This window comes from Euprymna scolopes, chromosome 40, assembly GCF_053919585.1.
Source record: "Euprymna scolopes isolate OS-2025 chromosome 40, ASM5391958v1, whole genome shotgun sequence".
In the NCBI taxonomy this organism is placed as follows: domain Eukaryota; kingdom Metazoa; phylum Mollusca; class Cephalopoda; order Sepiida; family Sepiolidae; genus Euprymna; species Euprymna scolopes.
This window is the reverse complement of record NC_136521.1, coordinates 24,742,236-24,763,788: the sequence shown is the minus strand read 5'-3', so window position 1 is coordinate 24,763,788 and position 21,553 is coordinate 24,742,236. Positions and strand designations below refer to the sequence as shown.

Sequence of the window (21,553 nt, the reverse complement as noted above, 5' to 3'; positions counted from 1 at the left end):
AACTCATCAGTGCCGCTAGACTTACACCTCTCCCAAGCCGAGGATCGAACCTAGAACCGTCGTGATGACAGTCGGCAGTCCTACCCCCTGACTACGGAATCGGTGGCCGAAATTAAATTGTCCGAACGTCTATTTAAATAAACGTCCGTCCGCTACTCGTAGAGGGCTCAAACGTTTGTTTGTAAACAAATCGCGAGCTTCGCATTATTTCAGCTAAATTAAGTAGCGAGTAAGATAATTTACAAGAGTGCTCTACCGAAGAGGGGAGCTTTATAAAATATATTTTAGTCATCGACATACAGACCTGTTTCGTTGTTTCACAACTCATCAGTGCCGCTAGACTAACACCTCTCCCAAGCCGAGGATCGAACCTAGAACCGTCGTGATGACAGTCGGCAGTCCTACCCCCTGACTACGGAATCGGTGGCCGAAATTAAATTGTCCGAACGTCTATTTAAATAAACGTCCGTCCGCTACTCGTAGAGGGCTCAAACGTTTGTTTGTAAACAAATCGCGAGCTTCGTATTATTTCAGCTAAATTAAGTAGCGAGTAAGATAATTTACAAGAGTGCTCTACCGAAGAGGGGAGCTTTATAAAATATATTTTAGTCATCGACATACAGACCTGTTTCGTTGTTTCACAACTCATCAGGGCCGCTAGACTAACACCTCTCCCAAGCCGAGGATCGAACCTAGAACCGTCGTGATGACAGTCGGCAGTCCTACCCCCTGACTACGGAATCGGTGGCCGAAATTAAATTGTCCGAACGTCTATTTAAATAAACGTCCGTCCTCTACTCGTAGAGGGCTCAAACGTTTGTTTGTAAACAAATCGCGAGCTTCGCATTATTTCAGCTAAATTAAGTAGCGAGTAAGATAATTTACAAGAGTGCTCTACCGAAGAGGGGAGCTTTATAAAATATATTTTAGTCATCGACATACAGACCTGTTTCGTTGTTTCACAACTCATCAGTGCCGCTAGACTAACACCTCTCCCAAGCCGAGGATCGAACCTAGAACCGTCGTGATGACAGTCGGCAGTCCTACCCCCTGACTACGGAATCGGTGGCCGAAATTAAATTGTCCGAACGTCTATTTAAATAAACGTCCGTCCGCTACTCGTAGAAGGCTCAAACGTTTGTTTGTAAACAAATCGCGAGCTTCGCATTATTTCAGCTAAATTAAGTAGCGAGTAAGATAATTTACAAGAGTGCTCTACCGAAGAGGGGAGCTTTATAAAATATATTTTAGTCATCGACATACAGACCTGACATATATATATAAATATTATATATATATATATATATATATAAACATTATATATATATATATATATATATATATATATAAAAGTGAAAGTGTCTGTGTGTGTGTATGTCTGTGTACATTTTCCTATGCAATAACTCTGTCAATTTTTAGTCTACAGACTCTAAATTTGATATATAGGGTACTGACATTTGAGAAAATCGATGTGATCGGTTTTCGGCCAGAAATTTTGTCGGCTAAGGGGGCAAAGTTCAACGATTTGACCTTTGAGAAATCTACCAAACTCCTCCGAAAATTTTGGGTGTAAACACTTGAAATTTTAGATATAGGTTCCTTGGACAGGGATCTAACTTAATAAACTTAATTTGAGCCCAAAACAATAAATATTAAGGGGTCAAAATTGACCTTTTTTCTTTTTCTCAGCATACACCTCCAAACAGCCGGGCAACGCCGGGCCGAAATGCTAGTATATATATATATATATATATATATATATATATATATATATATATATATATATATATATATTATATATACATAATATATATATATATATAAATATTATATACATAATATATATATATATTATATATATATAAAATATATATATATATATAAATATTATATATATATATATAATATATATATATATAAATATTATATACATAATATATATATATATATATATATTATATAATTTAAAGGAGATTAGAACAATAGTCTAAAGAGCTCAGTGTATTTTAATGTAACAGTGAAATTACTAGTTTAATTAAAATACAGGAAATAGAAAGTGCTCGTTGTAATTTAGATATATAATAAGCTCGATAGTTAAATGTCCTAGAGCTAATTCAATATTAAGTAATGTGATTTATAATTTAAAATTTAAAAATTTAAAAAAATTTTAAAGTTTAAAAATCAAATTCTAATTAAATTAAAAATCAGTTTCATAAGAAGGAACAACAACAAAATCAATTATCTGTACGATCGTTTCAGAAATCCGTGCTTTTTATTGTGGTATACATGAAGTTATGTAGAACAATTATATATAGTTTTTTGGTAAGCAAGGTCTCCTCATCAGCAAATTTAGGAGGGTTTTTATTGAATTTAAAAGACACCATAAATAAACCTAGCATTAAAAGTAAGGCAGATGAATCTGAAAAAATTGAAATAAAAGGTTTGGATTTAAAATTTATAAGAAAATTAATATGGGTTAGAGATAGAAATAAGTAGAGAAAAATATATATTTTTGAATTTACATAATAAATTTGATTTAAAAATATATAGAGATGGTTACCTTTTAATTTTTCTTTTTTTGAAATCAGGAACTGTGTTTAAAGTAGTCATTTAGATGTTTGCTATAGCTTTTTATTTTATTGAATGATGAATTTTAAAAGGGCAACGCTCGTGCAATAAATTGTTTCCGTTAGCGTATTTTTGATTTAAAGACGCTACAGTTTATATATAGAGAGAGAATATTTCTATTACAAGTTTTTAAGGGGAGATAATTGTCATGTGTTCTTGACTTTATTTATTATTTGTTTTACGGGTCTAAGGGAGGTAATTTGTCTAACTTAATGTATTAAAAAAAAAAATATATATATAATAATAATTGTAATCTATTTTTACTAATAAGTAATTTTTAATGATTTAAGGTGGTTTATATTTATTAAATTTAAACCAACGTTTATGACTACATGTCAGAAGCTCCTGTCTTGAATTTAATAGTTTGGTTCTACTTTTTATATCTTCATATTTTAAAATTTTTAGGGTCTCTTTTGTACATAGTGCACAAAATTTATCTCCTGGTTTATATGATTTGCAGGTCTCAATTATTTGCCATTTTAAGTTGAAAGAAATATTGCTGTTTTTTAGTTGCCAAATATAGTTGGATAGAGTAGTTTGATTTGATAGAGAGTTATTTTTAAAAGAATGTTTGTGCGTTGAAATTCTATGTTTTATTAGGCCAGATGTGGAACCAATATATATTACCTCTTGATTGTTGTGATTATTTTCCGTTAGGTCTATTGTTGGATTATTATGTGGTGGGTTGATTAGTAATTGATCGGTAGATTGATTTAAGTTGGTGTTATTATTTAATCTGGTATTTGAGTTATGGCTGTTAATAGGTTCTTGTAGATTTGGAGTTTTTGATACTGTGCAGCTATAGATAACATTTTTAATTTTACATGAGCGGGGACATTTATTTTTTCTTCTACAGTTACAGTCCCATGTATTTTGTATAGTTGTATTTTGTAGTTTATTAATTTTCTTATTATTAGAGCTAATTATTTTCTGATGAAGGTTAGGCATAGTAGAGTAAGAGACTTTAATTGTGTTCATATTGAAAATTTTATTATATCTATGGGGGGCTTTAAAGTTCTTATCTAATATTTTAAAAAATTCAATAAAAACCCTCCTAAATTTGCTGATGAGGAGACCTTGCTTACCAAAAAACTATATATAATTGTTCTACATAACTTCATGTATACCACAATAAAAAGCACGGATTTCCGAAACGATCGTACAGATAATTGATTTTGTTGTTGTTCCTTCTTATGAAACTGATTTTTAATTTAATTAAAATTTGATTTTTAAATTTTAAAATTTTTTTAAATTTTAAAATTTTTTTAAATTTTTAAATTTTATATTATAAATCACATTACTTAATATATATATTATATATATATAAAATATATACATATATATATAAATATTATATATATATATATATAATATATATATAATATATATAATATATATATATAAATATTATATACATATATATATAAATATTATATACATATATATATAAATATTATATATATATATATAATATATATATAATATATATAATATATATATATAAATATTATATACATAATATATATATATATTATATATATATAAAATATATATATATATATATATAAATATTATATATATATATAATATATATATATATAAAATATATATATATATATATATATAAATATTATATACATAATATAATATATATATATAATATATCTAATATATATATATAAATATTATATACATAATATATATATAAATATTATATATATATAAAATATATATATATATATATAAATATTATATATATATATATATATAATATATATATAATATATATATAAATATTATATACATAATATATATATATATAAATATTATATATATATAAAATATATATATATATATATATATATATATATATATATATATATATATATATATATATATAATCTATATATATAAAAATGTAAATTTGGTTCGTTCCAAACGAATAAAACCATATTTCTATGTTACCAATGTATTTGAAATTTTCAGACAACCCATCTTTAGAGTCAAGGTATGTTTTTATGTTATTAAAATTAATTTACCTCGCGAATTATTAAAATATTAAATGAAATAAATTTTTTTTTTTAACCGTTACTGCGAATCTGTTCTGTTGATAAAACTGAACTTCCGGTTCGATTCATTTCACAGCAACGAATTGACGAAAGATTTCATTTTCTGGAGACTCGATAAGTAATAAAAAAACAAAAAAAAACATATTTCATGTGTTTATCTCCCAAATTTTTTAATTTGCACATCTTTTCTTTATTATATAAGGCCAAAAAAAAAAAGTTTGTCGCTTGCTATGCTGAAACAAAGTTTTTTTGGTTTTTATTTTTCTAATTTCAAAATATGTTGCACCATTATTGTGATGTTTAATTTGCAGTATATTTCAATTTAACTTTTATTATAAAAAGTTTGAGTTTATGATTTGTTTCCTGCAAAAAAAAAAAAAAATAACCTCTCTGAAAAAAACAGACAAAACTAGCTGATAAAATATGTAAGCCTTCTGGGGAGCTAACCGCTTCAATATAATTCCAGAAACATATAGTGAGAAAACACGGAACATTTTATATATTGAATATACTATATTTATAATTTTTTATTGTAGGATTCTCCTGATCTCGCGGGTTTTTTTAAATCTCAGTTGACAACATTGCATCACTAAAAAAACACTACAGGCTTAATGTAAACAGAATGTGTTTACAATATCGGTAAATTTTCAATGGGTTTAATTACATGATTATTGATAATGTAACCATGTGATTGAAATTTAATTTAAATTAACCACACGTGGTCGCTTGGTAGGTACACACTAAATGAATGCCGACGCTCAAAATGTATACACATTTTGACTCCTCCCTTTACTTAAAAATTCACCAAAAATCAGGAAATTAACGAATTTTAATGAAAATTGCAGTATTTTTCAAATAATGATCGCAGAATATAATGAACTAATTATTTTTACTTAACTCTTAGTGAAAATGTTTTATTTTGTTTAAACAAAAAATACCTTTACTAAAGTTATGGTTTTCAGCAGTAAGTAAAAAACGCAAGAATTTATTTTTGCTTTTTTTAAAGCATCGTAATTTGTAACAATAAAAAATAATTTTTACAGTAGAAAAAGCCCCTAAAGTCCGTATTAATGAATTCGATATAACTCGAAGAAAAATGAATTCTCGCATACTATTCAGGAAATTAAAGATTCAATTAGATTCCTATTTCAGTCACCTAAATTATTTAGGGTGAAATGAGTTTAGGAATTTATAGCCAAACCTAAATATTTTTTTTTGGTAAATATCCAGATACGCTACTACAGAACACCGACCACTCTAATTTGTTTGGGGGGGGGATGTGATTTATGTTTTTCGTGTTTTTATTCAATGTAATATGTTTATTCAGCTCGAAAAACATACAATGTTTACCGATGTATTGGAAAATTCAAGATGGCGTCTGATTCTCTCTTTAACACGGTAAGTTTGGGAAAAGGTGTTATAAATAAAAACCCAGATAAAATACTGGTAAAAACTCGCTCAATATATGTTACCGTGACATAGGTTGACATATATTCAGCGGGTTTTTAATAGTATTTTGTATAGTTTTTTTTATTTATAACACCTTTTCCCAAACTTACCGTGTTAAAGAGAGAATCAGACGCCATCTTGAATTTTCCAATACATCGGTAAACACTATGTTTTTCGAGCTGAATAAATATGTTACATTGAATAAAAACACAAAAAATATATCCAGTTTGGTAGAAAAGTAACTTATCTTGCCTTTGATAACATTTATTTGTTATATATTTGTTTTTTGACAACTTTTTCGAATCTATGTGTACAGTAATACAAACCCGTTTTTTTTTTTTTTTTGTCCGCGCTATTTTTTAAATCGTATTTCCAGGTTTAATTACAATGTTTTTTATTCAATTGTAAGGTTAAAATACACCCTCCCCTCCCCATGTTAAGAATGGCTTTTTAAATATTAACGTTATTATTACAACACGGATCACTCTCTGCATGAGTACTGTACTTTCACCTAATAATTTAATAAATAAAACATGGTACTTATGCAGAGAAGGTACCGTGCTGAAATAACGCTATTAAGAAAGCCATTCTTAACATGGGAAAGGGAGAGTGTTCTGTAACTATTTTATATTTTCACCTAACAATTTAATAAACAAAAGATAGTACTTATGCAGAGAAGGTACTGTGCTGAAATAATACCGTTATTTAGAAAGCTATTCTTAACATGGGGAGGGAGTTTTGCATCTATTCTATACTTTCACCTAAACACTTTAATAAACAAAAATAGATAGTACGTATGCATAGAAAATACCGTGCTGAAATAATGTTATTTAGAAAGACATTCTTGACATGGGGATGGTATTTTGTAACTATTCTGTCCTTTCAACTAACAATTTAATAACAAAACATGGCACTTATGCAGAGAAGCTACCCCGCTGAAATAATGACGTTATTATTTAGAAAGCCATTCTTAACATGGGGATAGGGGTGTTTTGTAACTATTCTGGACTTTCACCTAACAATTTATTAAACAAAAGTTAAACTTAAAGCAGACAAGGAACAGTACTGAATCATTAACATTATTTAGAAAGCCATTCTTAACATGGGGAGGGAGGATGTTTTCTAACTATTCTGTACTTTCGGTGCTGATGCAGAGAGTGATCTGCGCTATTTTTTAAATCGCATTTCCACGTTTAATTAAAGTTTTATTATTAAGATCGCAAATTATAAAAATATATTTAATAAAATAAAAATATTTTTCGTAACTGCGGGACTATTCGCCATTTCCGGTAGAAATTAGCCTTTCACGTGGACGACTTTCGAATTACAACAGTTAACTTTCTAATTAATAGATGGGTAAAAAAAAAAAATCCCTATTTTTTAAATTATATATATATATATATATATATATATTGTACTTTAACCTTACAATTGAATAAAAAAACATATAAAACTTTAATTAAACTTGGAAATACGATTTACAAAATAGCGCGGCCCGGTAAGTGCACTAGCAGGTTTGTATTACTGTACACATAGATTCGAAAAAGTTGTCAAAAAACAAATATATAACAAATAAATGTTATCAAAAGCAAGATAAGTTACTTTTCTACCTAACTGGATATATTTTTCGTGTTTTTATTCAATGTAACATGTTTATTCAGCTCGAAAAACATACAGTGTTTACCGATGTATTGGAAAATTCAAGATGGCGTCTGATTCTCTCTTTAACACGGTAAGTTTGGGAAAAGGTGTTCGGCGGGTTTTTAATAGTATTTTGTATAGTTTTTTATTTATAACACCTTTTCCCAAACTTACCGTGTTAAAGAGAGAATCAGACGCCATCTTGAATTTTCCAATACATCGGTAAACACTGTATGTTTTTCGAGCTGAATAAACATGTTACATTGAATAAAAACACGAAAAATATATCCAGTTAGGTAGAAAAGTAACTTATCTTGCTTTTGATAACATTTATTTGTTATATATTTGTTTTTTGACAACTTTTTCGAATCTATGTGTACAGTAATACAAACCCCTAGCAGGTTTGTATTACTGTACACATAGATTCGAAAAAGTTGTCAAAAAACAAATATATAACACATAAATGTTATCAAAAGCAAGATAAGTTACTTTTCTACCTAACTGGATATATATTTTGTGTTTTTATTCAGTGTAACATGTTTATTCAGCTCGAAAAACATGCAGTGTTAGCAGTATCAGAATTTGGGGGGAATTTTTGACACCCCTAACAGAAAACTGCGATTAAAATATAGAAAACTCGTAATTTCTCTTTCTAAAGTGGGTTATTTATTTTTTTATAGAATATGCTTCCAAAATAAACTATTTAAGTTGTTTAAAAAATAATAGAAATATTATTTTTCATTGTTTAAAAAACAGTGTTTACAAAGTGCATGCGTGCGCTCTGGGAGCCATTTTGTTACGTAATGAAATCAATTGATTTTTATGAGATGAATATTTTTCAATTTTTAAACTTTAAAAATCTATCAAAATTTTCCTATTCGTTCAATTGTTACGTTTTTTTCAGGGTGAATGTAAAATTTTATGCTCTTTCCGATAAACTGAATATAATATTTTAGACAAACGTTGTTTTATAAATTCACCCCTCCCCCATTTTGAAAGGTCTATGAGAATTTTAATAATTAATTTTGGTTGGCACGTTTTATATATCACAAATTGAAGATAAAACATGAATAAATAAAATACTCAAATTTAAAACAACAAAAAAATATCACTTATCTGTAAATTTACCGGTAAAGTCCAAAATGTAAATCCTTCTTTTTTCGATAACCACGTGTTTTTTTTTTTTTGTTTTGCTTTTTTTACGTGGAAGCTTAATTTTTGTTTAGAATTTTCCAGTCATTAATGTTCGGTCAGTGTATATTTTTATATTTAATTCCTGGTTTCCTTTTTTTCGATATAAAAAAAAAAGACGAAACACGATAATGCAGATTTATATATAATAAATAAAAAATTCAGGTATTTCTTTAAGATATTAAAAAAAAAAATAACATTGCATATCTTCGTCATTTCGTAATCTGTGTAAATCCAAAAATGAAAAATCGCAGTTTTCATGTACGATAGCGTAAAGGTGCCAAAAAAAAAAAAGGACAAGTTATCTCCCTTTATTCATATAGGGTCAATATGAAGCCACCCTCGAAAATTCCTTTAAAATTACGGCCAAATCTGTTCATTGCAATGTGGCCATAAAGTGGGTGCCCATTTGACGTCACATCATTATAGAAAAGTGACCCCCCACTTTGTGACCATTTGTAAAATTTTTTATCTTGGAAACTACTAGTTTCGTTTGCCGTATATATAAATGGTTATTTCCGTTTTCAGCGCCTCCGAAAACCTTTAAAAGTGGAAAATTTGAAGGAATATAATCCAATATCGAGATAGTGTTTTTTTACACTTACAGGCTTCCGTACATAAGTAAATGATAATTTTAACATCCGGTGTCTTTACAACTTTCTTGAAAGACACGCGTTGTCACGATATGTGTTGGAAAAATCCTTCCATTTAAAAAATACATGGATTATAATACATAAATATGAATAAATTCTCATACAGGAAGATTAAAAGAAAGCATATCTTACTCATTAACCAGGTAAGTTCTTTATTTTGCCGTTAAAATAATTATCGTAAGATTCAAGTAATGTTATTGTTCGACAATCCGTGTAATGTTAAGTGAAGAAATCGAAGGAAAAATAAATAAAATTGTTTATTTCTCTATTAAAGCTTTTATGATACTAAAATTTGGTCTTTGCTCGTTTTATTGAAATAAAATTTACGGGTTTAAATTACGTTTTCATATTATTAAAATCTGATAGAAAGATAGGTGTCTATTCAAAATGGCGACTCGGCTGAAAATTCCCCCCAAATTCTGATACTGCTAATGCAGTGTTTACCGATGCATTGGAAAATTCAAAATGGCGCCCGACTCTCTCTCGGAGAGGGTAAGCTTGGGAAAAGGTATTATAAATAATAAACTAGACAAAATACTGTTAGAAATTCGCTCAATATATGTTACCGTGACATAAGTTGACATATATTCGTTTTTTTTTTTAATAGTATTTTGTCTAGTTTATTATTTATAACATCTTTTCCCACACTTACCGTGTTAAAGAGACAGTCGGGCGCCATTTTGAATTTTCCAATACATCGGTAAACACTGCATGTTTTTCGAGCTGAATAAACATGTTAAATTGAATAAAAACACAAAAAATATATCCAGTTAGGTAGAAAAGTAACTTATCTTGCCTTTGATAACATTTATTGTTATATATTTGTTTTTTGACAACTTTTTCGAATCAGTAATACAAACCCAAGTAGGCGATCACTTTTCCATTCCCATGTTTATTGGCTAAACAGCTTTCACTTATGCTCGCGCATAGCATAAACGAAGGCTACGGCTGTGAAATGGAAAATAGTCCCAGAGTTCAGAGGTTATTACCATGCAAAAGAAATTAAACAAAAACCTTTTTAGCCAAAAAACACACAGAAAAATGCCCCTTTTTCAGGTGGTCAGAAAGTGGGTGCTCATTCTGTTAAATTTACATTGAAAAGTGATCACCCACTTTTCGAAAAAGTAATTTCTTCATATCATGAAAACTTTCTTTTTGCGACGGAAACGGTTTGCAGATTCGTTTTTAGTACCCCGAAATCTACAATAAAATATTTCGTTACATATGAACATGAGACAGGCCTTAAAGTAAAATAATACCGGATTTTTGGAGCAGATTTGTCATTTAGTTGTACAAATATCCTCAAACCAGGTAATCACTAAAAGAGACTCTTAAAAGTCGTTACCTGTATCGAGCAAAAGTTTAAAACCACTGATTATATGTCAGCCTACGTCACAGTAACATATATTGAGTGAGTTCCTAATAGTATTTTGTATAGTTTTTAAGTTTAAGCTCATTTTCCCAAAATATCCCCAAACTTAATGTGTCTGATACAGTCTGCCGCCATTTGTATTTTTCAAATATACTGATAAACACTGCATGTTTTTGAACCGATTAAACATTATACATTACATAAAAACACTACAATCTTATCCAGTTAGGTAGAACATTTACTTTTCTTGCCTTTGATAACATTTATTTGTTATATATTTATTTTTTGACAACTTCTTTGTATCTGTGTTTAGTAATACAAACCCTTTTCATTTAATGTAACGTTTAGTCGGCTCGAAAAACTGTTTATCGGTGTATTTGAAAGATACAAATGGTGGCGGACACTGTGGATTACATTAAGTTTGAGAAAGTGAGTTAAAACTAAAAAACTATACAAAATACTGCTACAAACCCACCGATTATGTCAGCCTATGTCATGGTAACATATATTCGGTGTGTTTTTGACACTGTATTGTATTGTTTTTAGTTTTCAACTTACTTTCCCAAACTTGACTTAATCAACAGAGTCTGCAACCATTTCTGTTTTTCGAGCCGATTAAACATTTTACATTACATTAAAACACTAAACAATTATCCAGTTAGGTAGAAATATAACTTACCTTACCTTTCATTTATTTGTTTTTGACAACTTTTTCGAATCTGTGTATAGTAACCCTCCCCCAATCACTCAAATATCAATTACTAACTCACATTTTTGTATACAGAAAAAAAAAAAAAAACATTTAGCGTTTCAACATTTTTGCTACGTTCAGCTTTATCCACTGATTGTTGGTCGAGCCCAAGCCATGATTGACGGTAATCCCGAGGATCAGGATCCATTTCTGAAAGAGTAACATTTTTTTTCATTTTCGCTTTTTACTTTTTGGAGTGGATTGCTGTACTAAGAATATAAGAAACATGCATTTTCTCTTTTTATTAGAATTTTCCATTACACCAAATTGAGCCACAGCAACGCGTGGCAGGGTACAGCTAGTATATATATATATATATATATATATATATATAAAATATATATACATATATATAAATATTATATATATACATATATATAATATATATACATATATATAAATATTATATATATACATATATATATAATATATATACATATATATAAATATATATATATATAATATATATATACATATATATAAATATTATATATATATAATATATAATATATATATATAAGTATTATATATATAATATATATATACATATATATAAATATATATATATAATATATATATACATATATATAAATATTATATATATATAATATATATATACATATATATAAATATTATATATAATATATATATATACATATATAAATATTATATATATATAATATATATACATATATATAAATATTATATATATAATATATATATGCATATATATAAATATTATATATATAATATATATATGCATATATATATAATATATATATACATATATATAAATATTATATATATATAATATATATATACATATATATAAATATTATATATATATAATATATATATACATATATATAAATATTATATATATATAATATATATATACATATATATAAATATTATATATATATAATATATATATACAGATATATAAATATTATATATATAATATATATATACACCTATATATAAATATTATATATATATAATATATATATACAGATATATAAATATATATATATAATATATATACATATATATAAATATATATATATATAATATATATATACAGATATATAAATATATATATATAATATATATACATATATATAAATATATATATATATAATATATATATATACATATATATAAATATATATATATATATAATATATATATACATATATATAAATATTATATATATATAATATATATATATACATATATATAAATATTATATATATATATAATATATATATACATATATATAAATATTATATATATATATAATATATATATACATATATATAAATATATATATATATAATATATATATACATATATATAAATATTATATATAATATATATATACATATATATAAATATTATATATATATATATATAATATATATATACATATATAAATATATAATATATATATATACATATATATAAATATTATATATAATATATATATACATATATATAAATATTATATATATATATAATATATATATACATATATAAATATATAATATATATATATACATATATATAAATATTATATATATATAATATATATATACATATATATAAATATTATATATATAATATGTATATACATATATATAAATATTATATATATAAATATTATATATATATAATATATATACATATATATAAATATTATATATATATAATATATATACATATATATAAATATTATATATATATAATATATATACATATATATAAATATTATATATATAGAATATATATACATATATATAAATATTATATATATATATATATATATATTATATATATATATATATATATATATATATATATATATATATATATATATATATATATATATATATAAAGTATTATCCACATACAGTACTTTTTTACAGTTGATCAGTGCGGCTAGACAAGCAACTACCTCAAGCCAGGATCGAAAACTGTCCACCTAAATGACAGTCGGAGCTTCTAACCATTGCACTATTCAGCTGCTGCTATGCGGGCAGTGAATTAACAGTGTTTTGACACTGTCCAATTACCTAGGCTCAAATAGTTATAAGCCTCCTCAAGGGTATAATACTCTCTGCACCTGTTCCAACGAATGTCTGGTAAGTGTTCTCATTCTTTTCTTCCTCTGTAACCCTTCATGACAGTTTTGTGGTACCAGCCGAGGCTGGTGTAACCACATGTATGTGTGTGTGTCTGTGAATTTGTTTTGGGAGGAGGGGGTGAAGAAGAAGTCAATTTATTGGATTGGGGCCCGTTTTCACTTTCATGTTTATTCTATATGCTTTGTTCTTTTTCTATTTAACATTATCCGTGGCAGATTAGCATTCATTGGTTATATTAATTTATTTCCTCATTGAATAATTTTCTTTAAGATTTCAGGTTTTCACCATTGCCCATTTATGGTCTCAATCTTCTCTTTCATTCTAATTTTTCCTCATCTTTTTTCCAGTGTTTTCAAGGCTGTTCCTAGTGCTCCTACAACTATTAGCATTATAGTGTCATTGTAATATGCACTGGGCCCAGATGAATGCACAGGCCAGAAAATGTACACTAACCCCAAGTCCCAGTGGCTGCACTTTTACTTTGTCGAATGATGGACTCTTCAAAATGTATTCAAACACTTACTGGTCACTGGAAATTACTGCTGTGATGCCCAGAGTGCACTAAACGTGCATGACCCTAAGTACCTTTACCACGTTGACTGGTCGTTTGTTGTCAGACATTGTGGTTAAGTTCTTCCTCTGCAGGTGCTCTGATGATAGCTGATATATCACTTCTCTCAGCTGCAACTTGGGCATCAGGATAGATCTGAAACAACTGAGTTATTCTTAAATCAACTTAAATTAATGAAAACATTGGATATCATTTTCTTATAAACAGAAATAATTATTTGCATAAAACAATTCCATATATATTTTGTGCAAGAAAAGTTAAACAATCGGGGGCTTTCTATATTTAAGAAAATAGATTATGTTCTACATGCAATATTTTCAACAAAGTGCGAATAGCTTTTTGAAACTAGAGGATTTCAAAACTAACTTCCGGATTCTTCGAATTCACAGAGCAGGAATCTGTATCTTGGGTCGATTGGAGAAGAGAAAGACACAACACGGTCTTTCGATATAATAGATAAAAGGTCAGGTGTTCCTTTTTTTTTTTTTCTGCTTTCTAGCTTCCATTCTGTTCATTAAAGAGCAGGCCATGATTATTCAGGGAGTGATAGATTTGTTCTTTCAATTGTACCTTTAAAATTTTCCACATGGTTGGTAGCTACATTATTGGTTTGTGGTTGCTTGTGGTTGTTCCCTTTTCAATGTCATTCAATATTAACATAATTCTTCTTTTGCTATGTTTTGTCTATACATCTTCTCAGATTTTGTGTTAACCTTTCATGTAAGGTCATGAATTTTTAAAAACAGTATGCCATTTTTCTCAGGGTCGACCAGTACTTTTTCCTTAATTTCAGTTTCTGTTCCTTCCTCAATGTCCTGAAGTTTGTGATGTCTGTGTATTTCTTTTGTGGTCTTTCCCACATGTTGCCCTAGAAATGTTTTTGTTCTTCCTCCATTTATATTTTGGTGAAATTAATTTTCACTGGTTTCAAAGATCCTGTTTTGTTTGTACTGTTCAGATTTGTATCCATATAATCACAGTCTTCTATCTTTTGCTAGTATTTTTCTAGCATATTAAATTAAATTGTTTAGGTCTGTAATAGCATCTGTTAGGAAATATAGGAGTCTGTCCACCTCTACTATTTCTAATTTTAATTTCTTTCATTCTTCATTTTTTATAGATGGACATTTTTGTGAGTCATTGATTCTTTTAGTTTTCATCTATTATATAAAAGGTAAAATGTGTGTGTTTGTATGTGTGTGTGTTTGTATGTCTCGCAAAAACTTTCGACAGAGGTGACGGATCCTCACAAGATCAGTATCGTTTTAAAGCTCGACTCTTCAGACGACAGACATAAAAAAATTGGCCAAAAATATTAATTTCTTCGCCCTAAACTGGGCAGTTTCCTACAAGGAGAGGTCGTTTTTTTGAGTCGCCATTTTTTCAAATCATCATATCGGTTGGATTACTTTTGCTTAATTTCAACGTTCCAAACTTCTGGTCAGAGTGTGGTCACATCAGCAAAGACGTCATGTTTTTTTTTTAATTTTTCCTCCTTCGCATTACGGGTTTGGGCCTGCCTGCATACTATCACTTTCTTTTTCTCTCTCTCTCCACCAAACTGCCTACTTTTTTAGCCCCCCCCCCCCCAGCTACTACTAATTTCGACCCAAGCAACGCCAGGGAACCCCACGACTCTACAACTTTTTTTGTTAACAACTCTCTTCACCTCCCCCAGAGGTCCTTAATACACCTCCACACACCTGGGCATCGTCGGGTAGCCCTACTAGAGTTTATTATATCAATCTACATTTAGGATTAGGCACAGATAAAGAGTGGAGGAAATTATTGATAGTGATTTCAGCTAAACGAGTGTTTTTCATGAAAGTTTGGCGAGGTGGGACCATAGATTGGAGCTCAGACGAGCACTTGCCATGGAAATAACGATAAAGCATAGACAACATCCCTTGTGTGGGAAAGAGTTTGCAGGGAAGAGAAAAGGGCATCACCCACTAGGCTATGAAGTCTATTTTGAACTTTGTCAAGGCAGGATAAGTCTTTCTAGCAACTCCTGCCCAGATGTGGCAACAGTACTCCATTCTTGGACGTACTTGGCTCTTAATTGCATCAGCAGTGAGATATCTACTGGGGTGGTAGAATGATCCTACCATTTTTCCAGCAACCCTGGCAACGGATTTGATGTACGTGTTCCATCTCAGATCAGGAGTAAAGGTCAGACCTAGAAGTTTGTCAAAAAAGATCAGAGGAGAGAGAATCAGAGAGAACTTGGTCATTTACGACCTTTAAAGTGTTACCATAGATAGTAGTGTTGTCAGCATAAATGTCCACAAATGATCTTAAGATGTGATTTGGAAGATCATTGATATAGATTTTTGGAATATGACATTTTTGATCCATCACGGATCAAAAATGTCATATTCCAAAAATCACATAAATTGATTAAGTAGTTTTATTCTATATATATTAGCATGTTATTTTTTTTACAATTTTTAGCAATTATATATCTAGAATATCTTTTCTTTTTTATTTTTTTACAATTTTTAGCAATTAATAGTAATTTGTAGCCATTACAAGGTTGATTTTGACTTCTAATCCGGCCTGTTTAATTCAAATTAAGTTGTCTCCTTTTATTTAAATACTAGCCTAGGTGCCCAGTGTTGCCCAAGTGTTTGGAGGTGTGTGTTGAGCAAAAAAAAAAAAAAAAGTGGTAATAGGCAGGCAGGCTTGAACGTGTACTGTCAAGGAGGAAAAGTATGTAAAAAAAACAAAACAAAATGTGACGTCTTTGCTGCTGCGTCCATCGCCAAACTAGGTTTAAAGCTAGTCAATCGAAAAGAGGGGATGACTTTCGAAAATATCAGCGAAAAAAGCGACCCCTCCCTGTATAAAAGTGCCCAGTTGAGGGTGAGGGAATTAATGTTTTAGCCAATTTTTCGATATTTGTCATCCGAAGGGTCGAGCTTCAAAACGATACCAATCTCATGAAAGTCGAAAGTTTTAGGCAGACATACAAACATACATACATTTAAATGGACAGGATAGATTTATATTATAGATGGCAGAGCAAGATACACCATCCTCGCCTTCTCATAAACTTTTTCTGATCAATTTAGTCGATTTTTGGAATATGGTATTTTTGTTTCATGATGGGTACATTTCTGAATTTGTTTTTTATTTTCTTTTGGGTTTTTTTTTTCTTATTGGGTTGAATTCTGGACAAGAACCACATATTTCTACCGAAATAATAATTTGTTATCCTAAAGTAAAAAGAAAAAAAATGGGGACTTGATTGAACAATAATTTTTAATTAAAAAATCTATTTATTAATAAAATAAATTGAAACTATCTGATGATTTTCCTTCTCTTTTCCATTCTACTTCTAAAATTTTAACTTTTTCTGTCTTTGTTTATTTCCAATTAAACCATTATTTTTAACCGAGAGTACATTCTATTTACTATATCAAAATATGTATGTAAAAAAAATAAATAAACAAAGACCACAACAGAATGCAAAAAAACAAAAAAACAACTTCTATGAATAAGTTGTCTTTATGAAAGTCTTAGAAAAAAATGATTTAATAAAATATATCATTTGCATTTTCTAAACTTTCAAATTAAATACAAATTATTACAAAATAATGTTTTCAAAAATATGATTAAGTTTCTCCATTCAAAATTCATGCCAACTATGCAACACATATTGCACAATCATGTTGACACACTGGTTCTTGCCAGATCACCGAAGTTAAGCAACATTGAGCCTGGCCAGTACCAGATGGGTGATTATTTGGGAAGGCAAGGCGCTATATGTATCGTGAGGTAAAAATCCAGGTTGAGAAACTAGCATGGCCTATCCTTCTCTCGAGGGTAGATGGAACTCTCTTAAGCCATGATAGGCATCCCATCTAGTGAAGGGATCACGATAAAAAATACCCTTGACAGCCCTGGTGAAGCATCAAGTATTCAGCTACTGACAAGATTTGAATTACACTACAAACTCGTGATTTGAATTACACTACAAACTCGTGAGTTCAATCTCAGCTATAGCCGCGCTGGATGGATGGATGGATTGATGTAGATCAGAGAGTTGGGCCCAGGATGGATCCCTGAGGGACTCCAGCATTAATACTGTGAGCTTCTGATTTCTGCCGATCATGAACCTATCAGAGAGAAATGATTTAGTAATTGAAAAGACATTTCCAGATTTTGTGGAGTAGACCTTTATGCCATACTCTATTAAAGGCCTTAATTATGTCAAGAGCAATTGCCTTAGAAAGGAAGCCTCCATCAAGAGATTCACTAATCCTATGATATATAACTGTTAGCAAATCTGCTGTAGATTTATTAGAACAGAAGCCATATTGCATGTCACTGAGGAGGTTATATTTGCTGAGGTGGTTGATTACTTGTCTATATAACACAGATTCTAGCAACTTATTTATGACGCACAGGAGACTTATTGGTCTGTACTAAAAGGAAGATGACTGATCACCTGGATTTTTAAATACGGGACATACTAATGAGGTTTTCCAGGGTGTTGGGAAGCATTTCTCCTTAAGACAACACTTAAATAGCTTTGTAAGTATTGGGGGGGAGGCTAGTTCTGGTTGAAGCTTTTTCAGCACTATAATAGGAATGCCATCAGGGGCAGTTGCTTTACTGGAATCAAGGTTTTTGATAAATTTGGCAACATTACACACAGATATTTGTAAAGCGCATAGCATGTTTTCAGACACAGGAGAAAATACAGGTGGTTGGTGGCCCTGATCGCATAGGGTAGAATTACCTGCAAAGTTCTTGGCAAAGAGTTACGTTTGGTCGATGCTGACGAGATTACCTCAGGTCCATTGATGATGGTTTTGATAGAACACACTTCTATTCTATTTGTTATTTGCCAAAATTGGTGGGAACCAAGCTGCTGCTCAGTTACTTTGGACTTGATCGATTGAACATACATTCTCTTGCGTTCTTTATTACTCTTTTACAATGGTTGATGGCAGTCATGAAGGCGGCTTTAGTCTCAGTACATCTATTGCGTTGGAAGCAATGGAAATAGTGATTTCTGGAGAGAACCGAGGCTGGCTGTTAGATTTTTGCTGAAATTTTTTGGAGGATATAATGTGGTCTATACCTACAATTAACCATTTTGTCAGGTCTGATACTATGGAGGACACATTTCTTTAAAACATGGAACGCAGAGGTAGATCTGATATAAATGTATGCAAGCTATCCCAGTCAACCATAGAGTATCAATATACTGGAGGATGGAGAGGTATGTCGGAGGATTTGTTACATTTTGTTTTTATCTTAACAGACAACTGAGTCGTTGGAAGATCCTAGTGGGGACAGAACAGAAGATGAACATAGCTCATGGTCCAGAATCCATTCATCAAATGGCAATACAGCAGCCCCAGTACTTTGCACCTGCTGTTAGGATGGCCTCCTTAGTGGTTAGTCCAAGGTTTGGGTCATTGACTATCAGATGGATAACATCAGCCCAGAAAAACGTTTACCTCCAGCACCCTTACTAGTGACATGGTTACGAGAATAGAAATAGAAACAGAAAATTTCCGACATATCAGGCTACTGCTAACGCAAAAATTCTGCTGGCCTAAAATACAGTTTTTCTTTCTCCCTTTGTCAGAAAAATCACTTGTTCTAAACAAGGACTGAGAGACAAATTAGGAGAAGCGAGAGTTATGGAAACTGCCGACCACCACCATCATCATCATCATTACAATCATGATAAGTTTAACGCCCATGTTACATGCTGGCATGTGTTGGGTGGCTTTTAGAAATTGACTTTCAACTTAAACTATGTCTAGTCAGATTTTTGTCCCCTTTTCTCTCAATTCCATCCTAAACACTTTTTCTTGACTTTCCCTTAATAGTTCTATTATTCTATCACACTCAATAACTCTCATTCATTCTTTAAACATGGCCATACCCTCAAAGTTTCTATTTCTGCATGCATCTACCTGTCCAGATTTAATCATCAGATATGAGACTTGCATTACATATACATGACACCATTCTCATCGTCAACCCTTACTTATCAGGTTTTATTTCCTGCATTCCGATAGATTTTTCCTAGTTGACAATGTTCTGTGGATGACAAAAATTCCCTGAACTTCTTAATTCTAGCTACCACACTAGCACCTGCTCCATTCTGTGCTTTAATAATATCACCAAAGTATTTTTTTTTATATGGGCATCACCACTTATTAAGGCCTTGAGACCACTCGAGGATAAGAATTAAAGAGTGTACAGTAGAAATTGGACATAATTTCTGAACAAACTTAATAACTTTTTTACAAATGCTAAGCAGTCTTATTATCTTTATGATGGATTTTTTTCTTTTCACATTATCTGCATGTTCATATTCTATCACACTAAATATGAAACAATATTTTTTGTACATGTCACTAATAAACTAATATGATTTTCCATGAGAAATGAATTTTCTTTATACATTTTTAACATTTCAAATTAATTGGTCATATTCAATTTGAAATTTTAATATTAGAAAATATATATTACTTTACTTTCGAAATTACAGTTTTATTTTATTTATCATTTTTTAATCCATTAGGGCTTGAAGCTAATATTGTGGGGTTCTGTGTAAAATGAAAATATATATAATTCTGGGCAACACTGGATCGCTAATTACAAGTATTAATAATTATTGTTATTTTATAGTGAATAATACATAGCTTACCTGGGTATAGCTGCCGGAGGTGAGGATGCTCTTCCAACAGTCAAGAAGAACAATAGCCTTGTGGTTATTCATACTAATAGAGTAAGGTAATTGTTATAAAAACCTATCTCCTTTGTGAAGAGTTACTTCATTCCTTTATTTTTATGTTACTGTGGTTACAAGACCTGAGAAGAAGGTCGCGAAGAAGATTGTATTTTTTTGCAACCTCACTTCAGGTTAGCTACTCTCAGTTATATGATTTTTTTTCAACAATTTTTAGGTATATATATATGCTTAGATATTTGTATCTGCAGGATTCAATCCAAAATAAATTAACTGATCATCGTAAATTTTGAAACACTGTAAGTACTTGCAATGTGAACTGTATTTAGATCCATTTAGTTTTATACAAAAGGGATAAAA

At 29.5% G+C, this 21,553-nt stretch overlaps 1 protein-coding gene across 5 annotated transcripts in view; it reads right to left on the bottom strand.

Annotated features, from left to right (window-relative positions):
* Nucleotides 1–21,553, bottom strand: part of LOC145265438 (RNA-binding protein 1-like) — a 616,457-nt gene that overhangs the window by 512,366 nt on the left and 82,538 nt on the right. Inside the window, exon 1 of one of the 5 annotated variants that reach the window (XM_080121284.1) lies at nt 14,425–16,820. The exons of the other annotated variants lie outside the window; for them this stretch is intronic. The gene's annotated coding sequence lies outside the window, so the exon portion shown is untranslated. Of the gene's footprint in view, nt 1–14,424; nt 16,821–21,553 lie in introns of those variants that run through there. 5 annotated transcript variants of the gene reach the window in all.